General features: G+C 43.5%; 1 protein-coding gene and 1 long non-coding RNA gene across 8 annotated transcripts in view; both read right to left on the reverse strand.

Annotated features, from left to right (window-relative positions):
- Positions 1-18,125, reverse strand: part of shep (alan shepard) — a 161,291-nt gene that overhangs the window by 107,636 nt on the left and 35,530 nt on the right. The window lies entirely within an intron of this gene.
- Positions 1,242-16,547, reverse strand: LOC117184840 (uncharacterized). Its single transcript, XR_004470306.1, has 3 exons — positions 16,238-16,547; positions 15,513-15,837; positions 1,242-1,298 (listed from the first exon to the last, which is right to left on the reverse strand). It is a non-coding gene; the product is annotated as an uncharacterized lncRNA (long non-coding RNA).

Here is an 18,125-nt window from a genome sequence, read left to right on the forward strand (position 1 = left end):
AGCATCGCATCCAAGGATCCCTTCGGGGGTGCAGTGGGACGGCGAGGGGACAGTATGGGGTGGGGGGGCACTCCATGGTATTGCCACCTTGCACGACAAGCGTAGGGCGTGGTCCACGTATGTCATTAAAAGTAGCACCCGGAACAACAACAACGAAAATAGAATACCAGAGAAAAAGTTCAACAAGAACAATGCGAAAGGTAGAGGCATTAGATACACTGCCACACACAGATACAAGGTTTTATGGGGTTCTTTTAGAGATATATGTAGTTCCTGGGGCTGCCTGGAGATACATGGAGTTATAGCCTGTACAATCTTGGAAAATAGATCGTTTTTGGGGTACGATTTCAATTAGAATTCTCCGTGTCTTCCTCTAGACTAAATACTTATCTGCCATCCATGTTGGATCCGTTTCGATCCCATTCGTTTTTTCGGATATGCTGGATCGGTTTTGTCCTCAACTTTGGGCTGGGACTCGGCCTCGATCGAGCCTGTTTGATCCCGAGTTTCCCTTTCGGCATGCCCCTTCGAAGGGTACAGAAAACTCGTACCCATGCGCTTGTTAGTGGATGCTGAAGGGCCTGCTGTTGCTGTCTGTCTGTGTGGGGGCCCCCCCTCTCTACACAGGAGCAGCGTACCACAGGAGAGACATCAGTCACTTAGGCAGCGGGGGGGCTGCCACTGCCACTGCCACTGGCACTGGCACTGCCTCTCCTTCTCGTACACGTTCTGTGGCACATCCTCTGCTGGAGCTCCACCCCTCCACACACCTGTGATTATTTGCTTGGCTGACAACATTGTTATTGCTGTTGGAGCAGCGGCAGCCGAAGGAGAGCAAAAGAAGGACATACATATCCCAGAGACAAGTCGCTTTATTTTCTTGTCGCCTGAACGTTTTTTGAATGTGTCGCCGCCAAAGTGACATTTCACAAAAGTCGACAGCGCGAAATTAATGGAAATTTAAGAAATTGCATTTTGCGACACTTGAGAGAGCGCGAAACGCACGGAGGACCAGGGAGCCAGGGTGAAAGGGCACTCTGACAATGCGGTCGGTTCTCCCTCTCTCACTCTCACTCTCTGTCCCCACCCCAAAGGCACAATGGAGAGACAAACACTTTAACCCCTTTTTGAGTGCTTCCAAATTTATTCTTTTTTTTTCTGTGCTTTCCAACGGCATTTCCCTGATTTTTCATAATGAAAATTCCCCTTTAATACCAGCGCATTCGTACCTCCTTTTTTTTGTGCAATTTGTAATTAAATTAATTGATTTTTTGCCGCTTGCAACATGAAAAACTTACCTGAAAAGAAATAGAGAGAGAGAAAAAAGAGTAGCATGAGAAATCATTTTATTTTTTATTTTTTTTTTGTATTCATAAATATTTGATTTTTTATTATAATAAAAAGTATTCACTCAAATACAATTAAAATTTCATCAACTGAACAATCAAAGGCGTGGAAATATAAAAATTTATATACATAATATATTAATGATTTTTTTTGTTGTGTTTTTTTTTCTGTTTGAAAATGGCATTAATTTTTAATTTTGCGTGTAAATATCGCACGTTGCGGCATTGTCGGCAAATTGTTGGCGCAATTAATTTGTAGTTTGTGCCACACCCATTCCCACGGACCATGTCCTGCCCGTCCTGTGGTAATTAAACTGCAACCAGCCACGCCCATGCCACACACGGGGGCGGCCTCGTGTGTCAGCAACAGCCGGGCATTCAACAAACAAACAAAAAAAAACAAAAACAGAAAGAAAAACCTAGGAAAAGATAAAAAAAAATAAAGAAAATAAAGGTGGCTCTATACTCAGGATGACGACGATAGGAATACCCCTCGAAGGCTCACTAGCTCCCTAAAAATTAACCCAAAAGAGAAATAAATATTCCAATTATTTATATATATTTTTTCAATTTCTGGCCATATTTTGTTTATTTTTTTATATATTTATTGGATTCATAGGAATTGCTGAATTATTAAATAAATAAATGTATTTCCTTTTTTTCGTATGTTCTATTTTTTGTAGTACTTTTTGGACATTCGGCTAGGAATTTCTAGACTTTTCACAAATAAATCATGCTCTTTTTACTCTACCAATAGCTGGGTAGCAGGCTACAGTGTAATGGACACAGGACCCACTGCACCTGCCACGAACACAGGCACAGACACAGACACAAGCACAGATGTACAAACATATATGTATATTTATATATAGAAAAGGTACAGAGAGAGGGGGGAAAGAGAGAGGGTTACAGTACGGGGACAGAGGGATGGAAAAGCTTGTCGCAATTTTCCCCCTAAGTGCACATGATAAATTAATGATTGAAGGCTCTCACATGGGGGCGACTGGGGAGAGGAGAGGAGAGGAGTGGAGTGCAGTGGAGCCCGTGTCTCCTATGACAAAGTGATTAATTGTCAGAATGCGGCAGAAAGAGGGTAAGGGGAAGAGGTGGGGGTAGAGCCTAAAGAGAGAGAGAGAGAGAGAGAGGGGTGCAAAACAGAAACAGCTGTAACTAGAACAACCGTCAAACCTATCGACCCCACGAGACAGGAGGACACGAGGTAATTTGTCCCTTCACTCCTCTCTCTCTTTCTCTCTCTCTTCTACCTTTCTCCCTCCTTGGTAGGAGAAGGGCAGTCTTCTGGCTGACTTCTGACTTTTCGAAAAGTCAAAGCCGACGACGCTCGTTAGACATTCCATATGTGAACTTTTTGACTAATTGATTGGGCAACTTTTCTGCCCCACCCCCGCCCAGAATGGGGTGGGACCCAGAGGTGGAAATATGTACAATATACCCCATAATTGCTGAACGTTTAATTTGGCTTCGAGTGAAATATGAGAAGTACTTCCAGGGGATACCACGGAAACGATTAAGTGTGGGAAAAATTCCAAGAAAATATTACGTATACGCAGTGCAGGGAAAGAAGGAAAACGAAAACGATTTGTTCGATTAAATCGCACAAAATTAAATACAATATTTAGCTAGGAAAAAGCTACACTTAAGCCAGCAGATAAATTGCAGTCCATTGAAACGTAATTGCTTTCAACTATATGTATAATTTTCCACCCAAAAAAAGAAGGAAAGGAGGGGAATGAAGGAAAAAACATTAGAAACCCCGAAGCCACAGCCCGAAAATCCGAAAAACCAAAAATTAACACTAACTGACAGTGACAGGGACACGGGACAGGGGACGGGGGGACAGGGACAGTAACAATGTGTAAACAGTTGTTACATGCAAATGCCCCCCCCCCCCCCCCCTCTCCCCGCAGCTGTGCAACTGTGCAACAAATATGTGCAACTTTGACAGCAACCAACAGAAGCAGAACCAGAAACAGAACCAGGAGCAGAAACAGAAACAGAATATATGCAAAATGGAAAATGGCAACCGAAATGGAAACTACAACAAAACTTTGCGTTTTAACCAGCCCCGCAAAGCCCACCGCCTCCTGCGTCCGGAACAAAATCAAAGTGCAAACCAAAAAGTTTTGGGCCAAAAACTTGAACACCCTTTTGGCCACATTTTCTATCCTGAAGGGAATTTTTTATACGACCAAATGCACATGCAATTCGAAGGCCAGAGGGAAAAACCATTGAAAAATAAAGCATTTAAGAGACTTCTGCGAATATCATGTGGAAAACAATTGGTTGGGGCCGATTAGGGGCCTCAGAGGCCTCGACCAGCACCATTGCCTATAGAGCCTATATTGCCCTGGAAATAAATCAACTAATCATGCGAGTATTTTCATGTGCCAGCGATCTCCACTGCTGATAAGAATCGGCAAACCAAATAAATATTAAAAAGAAGATGCAAAGAGAGAGAGGGGAGGGGTGGGGTGGGCAATGCCGGCACGGACATGCAGGCTCACGAACGAAATATTCTATAGAAAAACCCGAGAGCCTACGATCTCGCTATCTCGTTCTGCCCGTCAGGTCTTATGCACGAGTCGCTCTCTCGCTATGGCGCGCTGTCTCGGTTTTACCTACGCTGCCGCCCACAGTCTGTATGTGCCGAGCAATCGCCTTCGTCTTCGCCTTCGCAAAACTGTGCAAAGCTGTTGTTGCATTTTACATGGGTTTTTGTCTGTCGATCGTCTGATCTGCCGGCTGCTGAATATTTGCAGGGCAAAAAGCAAAGCAACAGCAAAAAGCCAGCGATTGCTCTCTCGCTCTCTCTCTCTCTGGCAGATCAAATGGTGAGTGAGTGGAGAAATAAAGCAGGTGAGGAGAGCAGGGGACAATACACAGTCCAAGGGAGTACAGTTATTCGAGTGTGTGTTTATGCCGACTTATCTCAGGAAATGCAAATGCAAATAACAAATCGATTCCTTGGATTCCTGCAACGTAAACAAGCGGCCTATCAACTATCATAGACGCCGCCTACCCGCTGGCCGACGCTGGCTTCTGAGGTCTGGCATGGAATATCCTCATCAAATTCATAGAATAAAATTCATTTCAAAGAAATTAAATTTTTTATGCATGAAATTCTTGTTTGTTTTAATTTAAAGTTTGATCAACAATGCAGTTGTTTTTATTGAAGCTTTTTGTGTGGGATAAAAAGGAGTAGAAGCAGAGTGGGGGCTGATGTGTTGGGGGGGAGGGGAGTGGAATCCCAGCTAATATGCAAATATTTGCTTTAACCTGCGGACACAACGGAAAGGAGAGAAAGAGAGAGAGGGAGAGGGAGATGCAGCATGGAGAAAAATGCAATAGAGACCAGAAAAAAACGAGGGGGAACGTTGTGAGTTGCTGCTGCGACCGCAACTCTACATTTATACCCGATACCTAGTCAGTAGGGCTACATTGAGCGAGAAAGAGTGCCTGCGGGAGAGACAGAAAACGTTTCTGAACATGTCGTCGGGCGCCTAGCCTAGCCATGTAGCCTTTTGGCTATAAAAATGATCCGATCTGATCCAGATTCGGCAATCTGCTAGATCTGGTATCTTAAATATAGTGGATGCCATAGATTTTCGTTCTTTGTGGGGGCGGAAGGGGGTGGGGCGAAATTTTGAAATACACTTGTGTAGGTTCAATATCACAGTCTCAATTATAGTCTCTGAGATCTAGGCGCTCACTTTTTTCAATAGGCAAAGCTGACCATGAAACGTGTGTGTTAGATAGAGACAGAGCGAGAGAAAATGAAACGCTTCCTTCTGGACGTTCACCGCAAATCTAAGATACCCCTATACTCCATTTGAGTATAGGGTATGAAAATCTAGGGGAAAAAACAAGAAATAATAACAGCAAGGATTTGCATGCATGTGTGTGTGTGTGTGTTTGTGTGGCAGCTGAAACAAAACTCTCTTTTAGAGCTGCTTTTCGTCTCTACCATGCCACACTTTGTGGCATAACCATAACAAGAGGCAACATCGTCAGGCGATTGTCCTTTGGCCATGGCGCCCCTCCCCCTATCCCGCCATCCCTTTTGTGGCATGTCAATCCACCCTCCACCCTCGCCCCTGTCCCGCCATCCCCTTTCACAGTTAACGGTATTTGCATGTAATTAAATTTTCCACTCGACAAATGCAAACTGCAGCTGGTTTTCCCTTCTATTTGCAGAGCGGGACGGCGAGACGGTACGCCGACGACGACGACGGCGACGAGTACTACTAGAACTCTATGCGCCACAGAATGGGGCATTGTCGCCTGCCCCCCGCTGCTGCTGCTGGTTGCCTCTTCTCTGTTTGCTGTTCCATTCCTCTCCTCCATTGCACCTGCTGCTTCTCTCTCTCTCTCTCGGTTGTTGTTTTTCTTTTTTTTTTTGGTCAATCATCTGCCGTGTGGCAGGTGGCAGGTCCTTCTACATCAGCATTGGTTCGAGAAATTTGTCCATTAAGTTGGTAATTGCCACAAAATGATGCCAAATGAATGGCGGGGAGGGGGGGAATGAAAAGAGGAAGGAGGAAAGACTTCCAGGGAGAATCGATAGAGCCATAGATTCATTTTGTTGTCCTGTTTCTATGGCTACTGGTCCCTCCATTGTGGATTTATTTGATTGCCTTGATAGAGAGATCCTTATCTAGGATCCTTTGTTACGTTCTGAGCACAGGAACCCCCGTAAGATGGTATTCTCAAGATTAATTCTATCGAAAGAATGCAAATTCGAATAATCCTATATCGCTATAGCCTACAATCGATACCTAAAGTCTCGGCCAGTTTTTCATACATATATTTTCGATTAACCTTTGACCCGCTCCTTCATCTGTGTGTGGAGGCAAAATACAATTTTCAATTATCGAATCGAGAGATCTATCTCCCCCCCCCCCTCGCCCCACGGAAAACCCAACACAAATGCAAATCAATTTCAGGAGCAAGGCAATCAACTCGAAATAGAGAGAACAAGTGGGAAAATGTATGGAAAAGCAGTGGGGAAACCCCTCCCCCTCCCCGCCCGCCGTACGAAACAATGCCGGAGAGAGAAAAACAGGCAATAAAAATAAGCCAAAAATATAAACAACAATTGGTAACCGCAAAAAGCAGCAGCAACACACTGACACACACACATACGCGCGCACAGCAAGAGCATGTGGCAGCCACAAAAGCAGAGGCAGTGGAGTGGTCCGAGGCACGAGGCAGGATTGAAGGCACCGTCAACATTTGGCCATTTTGGCGAATGAACTTTTTATGAGGCCAAAAGGAAAAACGGGGCCAAAAACGTAGCGCACCAGCAGCACCAGCAGCGGCAGAAAGCTAATCTAAGCTAAACAATTTTCCTTCCATCTTCTTGGCCACCAATTTAATGCTGCCTCAGCGAAAGAGAGCGGGAGAGACAGCGACGGGAGAGGGAAAGAGGGGGCGAGAAGGTCTTGGGGCAGTGAATCGAATTCAATTTCCAGCAAAAATCAAACGAAAAGAGCAACAAAAAAAAAATTCTATTCAACCAAATTGTTGCAAGCGCATAATAAAAGCCGCACCGAGGGGCAGGCAGGCGGGCAGAAACAAAGAACATGAAAAATATTCCATATATAATGGAAAACCCGAATGGGAAATGCTCTACTGAAGAGGGGAAAACCTGCGAAGACCGAAGACATTGGCAGCAAAGGAAAATTGTAGATGGGAAAATTTTGAAAAATCAAGAAAAAGAACAACAAAAAAATAGTTAAACCCTAAAAAAATACAAAATATTAATGAACATAAATAAAATATATGAATGAATAATTAATAAAAATAAAAAAGTATAATAATAATAATAAAAAAGTATAATAATAATAACAACAATAATAAAAATACACCAAAAAAAAATAATAATAATAGTAACAATAACAAAAATAATAATAATAACAAAAATAACAATAATAACAAAAATAATGATAATAACAAAAATAATAATCATAATAAAAAATAAAAATCATAATACAAAATAAATATCAAATAAAAAATAAATAAAATAAACATATAAATAAAATTAATAAAACAAAATATATGTTTATAAAACATTTCTTACATTAACACAAAAATAATAACAAAAATTAATATAAAAATCTACAGAAGAAAATTAATAATAAAAACAAAATAATATATGTTGTATTTTAACTTTTTAATCAAGAAAAAAAACTTAAATAAAAATCTTTGGAAAATGTTTATTAATAGGTACGACTGGTTTCCATGCTTTGAGAAAATTCTACCAAAAATGTTTTTAATCAAAATTTAAAAAAAATAATAATAATCAACACTTTCTAGCGTTGTTTCCAGAAAACCAAAGTACTCCCTAATCCCAGAAGAGCATCCAAAAAATATGTGAGGGCATAAAGAAGAGTTTCTTCTCTCTTTTGCTGTGAGTGGCAGCTGTGGCAGCCACCCCGCCCGTCCAAGCCACAACACACACACACACACACTCCCATACACAGATACACAGATATGCACACACTTAATGAATAAGGTGTAGAAAGAAATGTAAACAGATACTTAACCTCCAGCGAAGAAAGAAAGGCTGCAAATGAAATAAAAATCAACACAAGTGGCAGAAGGCAGAAGGAAGGAGGCAGGAGGAGTGGCACGCACACACACGCACAGAGAGAGACAGGGAGAGAGGGAGAGAGGGAGATGTGTGCAAAGCCAAAGCTAAATGAAATAAAGGAAAATGTAGGCAAATAATACAAGGAAAAACCAGCTAAGCGCTTTTCCACAAAACAGAACCCCAAAAGCCAAAGCCACGAGGCAAAACCCCAGCCGAAGACCAGCCAGAAGGTGTGTATCTTTGTATCTGTATCTGTATCTGGTACAGCAGGTACAAGAGTGTGTATCTGTATCTCTCCACCCACTCTCTACCTTGTATCTACCTGTAACCACACATGTGTCTACCTTTTTCCTACATACTCGGTCCGTAATTAAGTGCATGGCTGGAAAGCTTCGCCAAAGTCACGTAATTCTATTTAAGATTATTTAATATATAAAAAAAAACGTCAAGAAAAAACGGCACACACACAAAGCACAAAGTACAGAGCACAGAGCGTACAGAGAGTACAGTTAATTAACATTTTCCATGGCTCGTCGTCGTCTCACACACGGCGTATGAGTAATGTCCGAGCACTGCTGCAACATCGAGTGGAAAGGGGGGCCAGGGGCCAGGGGCAGGGGCAGGTTTTCATTTCATTCGTGTTTTCTCTCTGTGTGTGTGTGTGTGTGTCTGCTCCACACACAAAACGAGTTTAAATTAATTACAAAATGTATTTAAATAAACAAAAATAAACCAAGCAACAAATGAAAGAAAATTGCAAAGAAAAATGCATTAAAAATATATAAAAAAAACCGTGACGCGACCCTAAGATACCCTCAGGACACTTGGATGTAAGAATTAGCTGTGCAAAGAGGAACACAGAGGAAGAACGGCTAAGCCACCGTGGAAGAGAGTTGGCAAAAGACAGAGGAATATTTTGCGCCGATTCCGATTGAAGCCAGATGCTCGTATTTCTCTATAATTTGTATATTTTCGGAACGGAAAGGCATCGCACTTGATGCCCCTTGAAAATATTTAAATATCCAAAGGCTACAATACGGAATGTTCTTCTTCGGTGTTCCGTATGGGAATTATCTCAGCCATAAATAACAATTATCTTTATACAGATATCGCATATATTGCATATATTCCAGGTCTAAGCCAAAACGGAACTGCGGAAAATGCGGTTAAAAAATTTCATTCCATATCAATGTCAAATCTTACATTTTTCGACAACCATAATTTATTCTTGCATAAAAAACTATTGAAATTAAATGATATAAAATATAATTTCTGGAGAGAGAGAGAGAGAGAAAAAAACATTACATGCGAAAACCAAATGAAAAATATGCAAATTTAATTTTAAACGAAATAAAACATTTTAGTGTTTTTTTTTTGTCGGTGTGGCTTTTGAGGCGGGGGGGAGGGAGGGGGTTGGGTTGGGTTAACCGCAGAAAAGCCAAATGGCAATTTATCTGCATAAAATATATAAATATTTAATGGAGAAAATGTCACCGGAACGTAGTGTCCATGGGGTCTTTCCCTTTGGCGGCGGCCATGGGCTGGGAAATTGTCATTCGAGGCACCATTCGTCCACAGCAGAAGGAATGCCAGTCAATGCGAAGCCAAAACAATGCCAAATGGGCCAGGCCAACAAGTCGGCGGCCAAGTCAAGCGACAAGTTGACCAAAAACTTGACCAACTTTGAGGCACGACGCGAAGGAGGTGGCCAAACGGCCAAACGGGGTGTGGCTACCGTGCAACGCGCGTGATGGAGGGGCCCTAAATCCATCAAGGTATTGCCTCTCTTTGATTGGCAAATTTCTAAAAATATCTTGTATCTGTATCTGAATGTGTCTATTGGTTTGTTTGCCACTCGATTGCGGCCTTAGACTTAGACTCTGCCACTTGTTAAGTCTCTCCATTCCGCAGACGAGTTTTGAGCTGTATCCCCCGCCATGCGTCTGCGTCTGCGTCTGCCCCATCGACACGACTCGACTCGAGTGGGTTGGAGAGAAGAAGAGTTGGTTGAACGTTCAAGTTGCATCGTCGGACGTTTGTGCACCTCTTCAGGCCTTAATTTAGAACGTGGAACGGTGCTCGCCAAGGGAAAGGGGGCCCTGGAGTGGGAATCTGTGGAAATTCATTAGACAATATGTATTTATGATAGCAGATCGATTTTCATGGGCAGTTTGGAAAGTCGAGTCCTCAGGATATTTGCCAGGAATTAATTTTGAATATTATTTGAGTATTTATGCACTCAGATACATCTTTTTTTATGGTAATTGTTTCATTTTCCATAGAAAATCATCATTTTGGGCGTTTATTCTTAGAAAAAACAAGAATAAATATGGAAAATTCTGTTGAGATATTGTATGGATACTGAAAGATCATAGATATATCATAAAGATGATTTGTAGATCTCTTTAAAGTGGCAATAAATGCTTCTGATCTTCAGATATGTATCTTTAAGGGATCTTTAAAACATTACATGCTTATAAATTAATTCCTTAAAAAAACTGCCCACCCTCAACGGATATACCCCGCTTATTCTAGGGTGTCTAGGGTGCAGGCAATTCACGGGTTGGATGTGCATTGCCTGCAAAAAGCAACGAAAGAAAAGATAGATAGACCGCCGTCTCGATAGGCAATGCAGACAGAACGACAGACAAAAGGATAGACAGACAGAAAGGCAAACCGAAAGACAGAGAGAGAGGGGGAGAGAGAGGGAGGGGCAGAGGGGTATCCACAGAAGACAGTAGTAGACGAGGGTAGACACAGGTTTTGCTGTGCCGCCGGAGGGTGGGGGGGGGCTGCAGTGCGGTGCCGAGGCAATGAGCGTATAAAACAAATTGCATATCGTTGCAGAGTAGGCTCCTCCAACCCTTCCCCCCCCCCCCCCCCCCTCCGCCGCACACCCTCTCGTTGCAATAAAATAAATGAAAATGCTCTTTGGAAAAAGCATTTTCAAGTGCATTTTGCTGTTGGATGATGGACTTTCCAGAGGGGGGCCGAAGGAGTGGAGCAAAGTGGAGTGCAGGGGAGTGCAGGGGAGGGTAGACCCCCAGACAGTTGTCTATTTAAACAGTCTGCCAAGTGGGGGGGGTATCCAGGGTGGTGCAACAATAGGGAGAGAGAGGGAGAGGGGGGGGGGGGGGGGGGAGGCAGTCAGCGAGGCATGCAATTGTTTTAGGCCTTAAATAACTGTATTTGGCTATCGTGTTCGTACGGTACCCGCTTTTTTTTTTTGTTTTGTTTTGTTTTTGGGCGCTAAGTGGGGGGCGGGGCAGGACAGGGGCACACACACACACACACACCGAAATTGCACATGCAAAATGTTATGTGGCATGTAATTGATGTCATTTTGTATCCACGGAATGTGCGCATTCAGAAGACATGCCATATGGACATTGATCGTGCCCCCCCCCCCCTCCCCTCCCATCCCCTTGGTGATTTATGGTTCGTTAATTCCCCTCTCTCCCTGCCTGTGTGTCTGTGTCTCTCGTTTTGGGGGCACAACCTTTTATAAGGTGACAATGGAATAAGTGGCTTGATGTTCGTGGCATGGGGATGCGTATAGCGCGATTATAACGGAAATTGATGAGGGCTATTATGGTTTATAATTATGACAGGCAGACGGGTGGGGAGGGGGAGGGGGGTACATTCGAGCTGGTGGGTGGTCGATACAGCGAGCCACCAAAAAGTGGTAAATGCCTCAAATTGTACGAGTATCGGGCCGTGTGGGGCTGTGGGGCTGAGGGGCTGCGGGGCTGCGGGGCTGCGGGGCTGTGGGGCTGTTTGACTGTGTGTGTGGTTGCATGGCTGGATGGCCAAGTGTTCGTGTGGCGGCCACTGATTTATGCAAGTTTTCCCGGTTATAGGCGAAAGAGTGGGGTTTTTTTTTAAAGCCATAGACGCGAGCAGGGTTCAAATAGGTTTTTGCTTTAAAACAGCCACAATAAAAATTAGGAAACACTAAAAAAATAATCGTTAAAAATACCATTGTTTACAATCAGATGGATAATGTAGGATATGCACTCGATTACCTTTTTTTAATTAATTGATTAATAAATATTAAAAATAAAATTAGTTTTCAATGCATTTTTTATTGATTTATGCTGCATATTGTTTCAAATATTGAAAAAGGTTAATCGATAAATTATCGATTTATTTGGCTGACGATAAACAGCCTCAAAACACACATTCGCTGAGAAAATCTGGGTTTTCCAAGGGAATATATTTTTTGTACATCCATATAATCGATGCTTCATCGATATATCGATTGTTATCGAAGACACAAATACTTATAAACTTCCCCAAAGAAACACTGTAATTATCGTAATAAATATCACACAAGAAACAGGTTTATCGATCACTCGATCAAATATCCGATAAATATTGACAAATGAGTCGCAATCGTTTCAATCGATAAATGCCAATACAACAAACACATTCCTCAGTGTCTTGTCCAAAAATGTCCATTCATTTTTAGCTTCAATTATGATTGCCGACATTCTCCAGCAGCAAACGAGGCAATGAGCCGCCTCCTCCTTCCCCCCTCCCCCCCACAGACTTCAAAAACAGCCCCCAACAATGCAGCAACAAACATTTGGTGGGTATTTTGTTGTTGCTTTTTTTATTTTGAATGCCCCAACGTTTGGGGCTCCATTGCAAAAAAGTGAATCACGCGCATGGAATGTGAAATCAATTAAATGGAAATCCGCAGCAATAAAAAAAAGCAAAGAGAAAAATATCAGGAGATAGATCGAGGAGAGAGAGAGAGAGAGGGTGATAAAATACCAGACAATAAGACAGAGAGAGAGAGAGATGCCAGAGCGAGGCCAAACAAAGAAAAACCGAGAGCGAGAGCGGGAGAGGGAGAGGCAGAGGCAACGGGAGCTTGCAGCCAGAGGAGGATGTCCGTGAGCAGGTGCATTGACTGTCAAGCTCTAAACGCATTCTTTTGTGCCGCCCCACCCCGCCCCGTCCCGCTCTGTTGGGGCATGCCCCCCAACGGCGTTAACTGGCTTTGGCTTTGGCTTAGCCATTTCCATTCACAGACCGGGGCGATGCGATGCGATGCGATGCGAAGGCAGCTTTGGGGCTAAGCGGATGCATTAGACGCTGTTGGACCCAGCGGGGGAAAAGCATGCAAAAAAGTGAAAATCAAGGAGGGAGGGGGTGGGGGGAAAAACTAGTTGCAACAAAGAAGAAGAAGCAGAAGGAGGCGGAGAAGCAGCAGCAGCAGCGACCGATGGAAGAAGGAACAGAAAAAGTAGATCCAAAAGACGTTCCGCAAAAGGTGGGGGGTTGGGGGGGGGCTGGCAAAGACAGTGTTGCAATGTTGTTGAACCGTTAGAAAACCAAGTTTTTTTCCGCTAAAAAGATACCCATAGGAATGTGTGTGTGTGCTCTCTCTCTCTCTCTCTGTCTCTCTGTCGCTCTCTTTCTTCTCTTTTGCTTGAGTTCTCTTCTGAAGCGTTTCTCTCTCCCTCTCTCTCTCTCTCTCTCTCATTCTCTGGAAAACAAGATTCCCCAACAATTGCCACATTAGCCACAGCTCCAGACGGTTTGTTGCAAATGCAACTTCAACACTTTGTTGCTTGATATTATGGCTGCCACATCTACTGTACCCCCCTCCCCCTACCCCTCGCCTACCTGCTGCTGTCACAAAAAGCAGCAGACAACTGTGCCGTGCCTCGTCATCGCTGCAACATGCCGCATGGTGTGTGTCTGCCGATTAGCCCGAAGGAGTGCGGGGGAGTGCGGGGGAGTGGGCGTGCTTTTGAGGAGGGTGCGGCGGCAGGGCAATTACATTTGATTCGATGCGTAAGCGAATCTTCAAAACAACAAATCACAGAAGCAAAAGGAGGGGGAAAAAAGAAGGAGTTTTGAGAGAGAGAGAAAATGAGGTTGCTGGGTCAACAAAACGAGCCAGGAGAAAGACGAAGAGAGGCAAGAGGAGGGGGAGGTGGAGGGGGAGGGGGAGCAGACTCGGAAGTTGTTAAAGTTGAAAACTTTGGAACCGAAACGAAGGCTTCTCTGTGAAATGTGCGAAAAATCTAGAGATTAAAGTTGTAGATTAAAGATTAAAGACAGAGAAAACTTTAGTGGAGAAATAGAAAATAATCAAAGAAGAATAAAAGAAGAATTTCTAGAGGAAAAGTTGGTATTAAAGTTTTTGATTGGGGTTTAAAAAAAAAAGGGTCTTAAAAGAAAAAGGTCTTATATAGGTGAAAGGATTACTGTATTTGTATGGGATTACAGAAAATCAGACTCGGAAGGGAAGGAAGGAACCCCTGCAGATACAGATACAGCGAATCTGTAGATACATATGTATATTCCAATATATGTAGCTCTCTGTCGCTAGTGCACGGCAAGTATTTATGCGGCCGTCTCTGTCTCTCCACCATTTTCCCCCCCCCCCAAAAAACCACCATAGAGGAGACCATTCGTTAGGCAAAAATATTCAAAAGTTTAGTTAGTTAGCAGACACCCCCGCGTCCCCCCCTCTCTCTCTCTATACACCACACCACACCTCTCTGGGCTGCGACTCGCTCGAAAGCGAAGAGAGTGGTTTGTTTTTTGTGCAATTTTCCAGCATGTAATTTATTTTAATTAACTTACTTGACAAAAAGATAAACAACAAGAGAGAGGCAGTGGCAGAGGCAGGGGCAAAGGCAGGGGCAGAGACAGAGGCAGGGGCACAGGCCGGGGCAGAGCCAGTGGCAGTGGCAGGGGCAGGGGCAGGGGCACTGTGTGGTGTTTGAAATTGCATTCATTTATTAATAATTCAATTAAAAGTACAACAAAACATTAAATTAACAACTTGATTAGCGTGCAATTCACGAAATATTTAATGGGATTACAAGGCGTGGCAAGAACGAATTTAATTTTGGGACCAACAACAGAGGTCTCGCTCTCTGTACAGTAATTGCCATAAAAATAGGAAGCATCCCCATCGAGCCGGAGCAGCAGCAAAAGTGGGTGGGAGGGGGGGTAGAGGGGGAGACACCACACCACCAGCGACAGACAAATTATGAAGCTGGCAATAAACTTCCGCACAAAATTAGCGCAACTTCCTGGCAAGCCCCAAAAGATTGGCGCCCGCCCACGACAGCGACAGCGACGCGACAGAGACAGCGACAGCGATTGACACCCCCACGAAAAGCGATACAAAGATGTGGGAATAGATCGAGGAGAGGAGTACCCATGGGGTGATGGGTAACTGTCGAAATTCAAGCGAAAAGAAGAACAAATTCGTTGAACAGAGTGGAAAATGATTGGAAAATATCCATGGAAAAGTCCCCATATATATTCCCCGCTGTAAACTTGGAATGCCAATAATCGAAAATGGATCATCAATCAAGTAATTTTCTCAGCCAAATATTAAAAACTTGAAAAAGGGGAATTTACTAAATTTCTTAATAAATTTAACGATATTTATATCTTTAAAAAATATTGATAGTCTTCTAATGTTATATGTGATCCTTAAAACATAACTGATCTGAGTATTTTCTGTCAAAGTTTTCCTCTAAACGTCTTCACTCTTCCCTCACCCATCATTTATTTACCTTTTATATAAACTTTTACTGGATTTTGGAGAGCCTTGAGACTCCGTTGAATGTTGTTGTTGCTGCTGCTGATAATTTTTCCTTTATTTTTAATTTTTGCGGGTTTTTCTTTTTTGGGAGTGGCCACACAAAAAAAATTGTTTTTGTTTGATTTTTATTGTTTTTTTTTTTTGTTGTTAAAGGTGGCAAGCCTGGCAGACAAGCACACACGCACACACACTCGCACAGAACAGAAACACACACACAGACAAAAAAAATTCAACAGGAAGCGCTTTTATCCTTTTTCTTCAAACAACAATTTGCGTTTTCTTTGGATTTAATAAAACTATAAATATAAAAAAAAAACATTAGATGCGTTAGAGGGAGACAGAAAAAAAAAATGGGGGAAAAAAAACGAAAAAACAGCAACAACACAAACAAATGGCAGAGCGGCAGCAGCGACAGCGACAGAGACAGAGGCGGCTGAAAAAATCAATAAATTTGTCGACAACGCCGACGCCGGCGGCGAAGTTCGCAGCCGGCGAAAACAGCAGGGCAGGGGCGTCGTCAATGCAATGTGGAAGGTGGTGAACGGGGGTGCACAGACAGACGGACAAACCAACAGACAGGCAGGCAGACAAATGCCGGCTGTCATTTGTCATTTGCTGTTGTTGTTATTGTCGTTTTTGTTGCAATCAAAGTTCAAAGTTGCTTAAAAGTTCAATTCACTTTTTTTGAAGGGGCACCTTTTACACCTGCTCTCTCTTTCGCTCTTTCGCTCGTTTTTTTTGTTGCAAATAATTTATAACAAATTGTTGTGATCTATGACTCTATCTCGCTCTTACTCTCTCGTTTGGCTATATATTTAATTTTTTTTTTTGCGCGCCCGTTGGAGTTTTTGTTATTTCTCTTTTGTCTCGTGTTGTTGTTGTTGTTTTTTATTTGGGGGGTCGGTTTTCTCGTGTCGTCGGCCCGAGCAACGAAGTTCAACTAATTGCCGAACGTGCCCGCCTTTGGAGCTGAAGTCGAGGAGAGTCGAGTCCGTTGTCTGGCATCGCTGCCGCTGCTGCTGCTGCTGTTGCTGCAGTTGGTGTCGCTCCCTCTGCTGCTGCTGCAGTCAGCGTAGACTGCGAGTGCTGCTGCTCTCTCAATGTAGACGACTTTGGCAAGCTTTTTACTGTTATCGTTTGCCGCTCTCTTGCATTGCAACTCCAGTGGAGTTAGGGCGAACTGCAGGGAGGGTGGGGAGGGGCGGTAGAGTGGGACAGGGACAGGTTTTGCTTTTGGCTAGACAAAAGCAGATGTCGTAGAGTTGCCAGGCAGGTCTCTCTCCCTCTGACTCCCACTTGCCGCGTGCCGCTTGTCGCTTGCTCTTGCTCTGTCTCTGTCTATTGCCGGTTCGTTGCAAATATTTTGCCGGTTGCTTGCTGCTTGCTGCTGCTCGCTCTCTGTCGTTGTCTCCGCTGCTGACGTCAACGTCAACGTCAGCGCTAGACTGCAACTGCGAAGCCTGGCTCTAGTCTCGTTTTCTGTTTTGGCTCTCCCTGTCTCTACTTTGCTCTGTTCCCCGTGTTCACTGTCTCTTGTTCGCTGTGTTCCCCGTGTTCACTGTCTCCTCTTTGCTCTGTTCTTTCATGTCTTGTCTATGCCTGGCTCTGCTCTTTCGTGCCTTGTCCCTGTCTCTTGCCGTGCTGTGCCTGCCAGACCGAAGAAGAATCTTTTGGGTTAGGCTCTCGAGATAAAGAATTACTCTATTAAAGAGAGCGCCTACATCTGTTTTGCGGTTAATCCCCCTCTCCCACGGCCATACTGCTGCAGCTTTGTTGGTTCCATTCTAGAGATAATCGTAGTACAGCGGATACATGCACACATCCAAGGCAGTGTTCTGTGATGTGTGTTCGAATGGTATTCCAAAGAACAGAGAGAGAGAGAGAGACAGAGAGAGAGAGAGAGAGCTGAGCTTACTGTTTCTGTGGTTTCTGCTGAAATACTACCAACAATAAAAATCATGTTCATTTGTTGGTTTTATGCTACAGAAGATTGCAAAATTAGTAGGAATGGTTGGGGATGTGCTTCAAAGAATTATGGATTTCCTGTCCATCTTAAAAAAACAATCAACATTTCTGATTTCTTGTGGTTTATCCAACATGTTCTATGAACAGTCTCATAAATCGGAACCTTAAACTTCATCGGAGTCACATTTTACAACCTTCCCGAAAGGTAACCCTCCCCCCTTTATTACCCATAGAACGCACATAAAAATCCACACTTCCATGAGAAAACATCGAACCCCTCCATTGATACTCAAAGGTGATAACTTTATGATATAATCCCCTACCCCACCACCCCCCAAAAGAAGCCAAAACTCCATTTACAACTCAAGGAATCAAATTTTATTGTACAAAGGGGCCAACAGATACCAGGGGGGGAGGGGGGATGACAACAGAACAGGAAACTTTTTTCTACCAGATCGCCAATTATTAACAACTTGCCAAAAGACTACCCCCCACACCCCCCCTCCATCCGTCCCTTTTAAAGGAAACCGCAAAAGGAAAATCAAGGCGATGTTTGTTTTTGGGGAGCAGCAATAAAAATCTTTAACAAGAAACAGCAACGCAACGGAAATGGGGAGCA

Source organism: Drosophila pseudoobscura, chromosome X, assembly GCF_009870125.1.
Source record: "Drosophila pseudoobscura strain MV-25-SWS-2005 chromosome X, UCI_Dpse_MV25, whole genome shotgun sequence".
In the NCBI taxonomy this organism is placed as follows: Eukaryota; Metazoa; Arthropoda; class Insecta; order Diptera; family Drosophilidae; genus Drosophila; species Drosophila pseudoobscura.